This window comes from Python bivittatus, unplaced genomic scaffold (assembly GCF_059951505.1).
Source record: "Python bivittatus isolate LINGU-HERP-01145 unplaced genomic scaffold, Pbiv_v1 ctg000700_np1212, whole genome shotgun sequence".
Classification (NCBI taxonomy): Eukaryota; Metazoa; Chordata; class Lepidosauria; order Squamata; family Pythonidae; genus Python; species Python bivittatus.
In genome coordinates, this window is record NW_028277098.1 from 3,486,280 (window position 1) to 3,488,661 (window position 2,382).

The following is a 2,382-nucleotide window of genomic DNA, read 5'->3' on the forward strand; positions in this document are numbered from 1 at the left end:
TTCACTCTCTAGGATGTCTGGCTCAAGGTCAGTGATCACACCAGCGTGGACATCAGGGACATTAAGATCTTTCTTGTATAGTTCTTCTGTGTATTCTTGCCACCTCTTCTTAATCTCTTCTGCTTCTGTTAGGTCCCTGCCTTTTTTGTCCTTTATCATGCCCATCTTTGTACTAAACGTTCCTTTCATATCTCCAATTTTCTTGTAGAGATCTCTAGTTTTCCCCATTCTATTGTTTTCCTCAATTTCTTTGCATTGTTCATTTAAGAAGGCCTTCTTATCTCTCCTTGCTATTCTCTGGAAATCTGCATTCAGTTGCTTATATCTTTCCCTTTCACCCTTGCTTTTCGCATTCCTTCTTTCCACAGCTATTTGTAAAGCCTCATCAGACAGCCATTTTGCTTTCTTGCATTTCTTTTTCTTTGGGATGGTTTTAGTTGCTGCCCCCTGTACAATGTTACGGACCTCCGCCCATAGTTCTTCAGGCACTCTGTCTACCAAATCTAATCCTCTAAATCTATTCATCACCTTCACTGTGTACTCACAAGGAATATGATCTAAGTCATACCTGAGTGGTCTAGTGGTTTTCCCTACATTCTTCAATTTAAGCCTAAATTTTGCAGTAAGAAGCTCATGATCTGAGCCACAGTCAGCTCCTGGTCTTGTTTTTGCTGTCTGTATAGAGCTTCTCCATCTTTGGCTGCAAAGTATATAATCAATCTGGTTTCGGTATTGACCATCTGGTGATGTCCATGTGTAGAGTTGTCTCTTGTGTTGTTGGAAAAGAGTGTTTGCTATGACTAGCTTGTTCTCTTGACAGAACTCTATTAGCCTTTGCCCTGCTTCATTTTGTACTCCAAGGCCAAACTTGCCTGTTATTCCGATTACTCCTTGACTTCCTACTTTAGCATTCCAATCCCCTATGATGAAAAGGACATCTTTAATTGGTGCTAGTTCTAGAAGGTGTTGTAGGTCTTCATAGAAGCGGTCAACTTCAGCTTCTTCAGCCTCAGTGGTTGGGGCATAGACTTGGATGACTGTGATATTGAATGGTTTGCCTTGGATACGCACTGAGATCATTCTGTCGTTTTTGAGGTTGTACCCCATTACTGCCTTTCCCACTCTCTTATTGACTATGAGTGCAACTCCATTTCTTCTAAGGGTTTCTTGCCCACAGTAGTAGATATAATGGTCACCCAAATTAAATTCACCCATTCCCGTCCATTTCAGTTCGCTGATTCCCAAGATGTCGATGTTCAATCTTGTCATCTCATGTTTGACCACATCCAGCTTGCCTTGGTTCATAGATCTTACATTCCAGGTACCTATACAATATTGTTCTTTACAGCATCGGACCTTCTTTTCACTTCCAGATACATCCACAGCTGAACGTCCTTTCGGCTTTGGCCCAGCCGCTTCACTCTTTCTGGAGCTACTTGGAATTGCCCTCCGCTCTTCCCCAGTAGCATATTGGACACCTTCCGACCTGAGGGGCTCATCTTCCGGCGTCATATCTTTTAGCCTTTTAACATTGTCCATGGGGTTTTCTTGGCAAGGATACTGGAGTGGGTTGCCATTTCCTTCTCCAGTGGACCACATTTTGTCAGACCTCTCTGTCATGACCTGTCCGTCTTGGGTGGCCCTGCACGGTATAGCTCATGGCTTCACTGAGTTACGCAAGCCCCTTCGCCACGACAAGGCAGTGATCCATGAAGGGGCCCTTAGACATAGGAACGGCTAAATCTAGGCCAGATACAGAACTTGTCCCCTCTAGTTGGTTTTGCAGGAACTCTATTTGTCAAGTATCAGAAATTAAAATACATGTCATTATCATTGACAACATAGAGACACATCAACCTTCCATGGGTCTTTCTTAATAGAAGTTACACTTCTTTCATGCTGCTTTCAACATTCTGCACGAACTAATTTCAGCTCTCTAAATCAACTAGTTAAGGAGAGTGAGGGTTTACACAAGGTAGCATTAATAGGCCTGCACTTGCCAAAGTCTTGTTGTTTGCAATCTGTTTGCTCCTACCAATCTACCTGGCCTTACCTCTTAACTCTACAACTTCTTTGCCCTGGTCTAAATAGAGTGATACAGTATGTATAGGGCAGCCTATACCAGCCAGAGACTGACAGAGGGTGAATGGTAGGTTGCTGTTGAAGATGGTGTATGTGGAGGGTATGGAGTGGTGGGAGGCAGCACTGACCCCCCCCCCCGTCCCAAAAGCAAGACCTTTTGGGCCATCTCTGTGGTTATCTGTTAACCATATACTTAGAATACGTACAGAACAGAGGCTCATTTCTGTATTTATAGGCTTTTCTTATATTTTCTAAAAGCAATTGCCTAACATATTGCACAAAACAACAAACACTGTATGG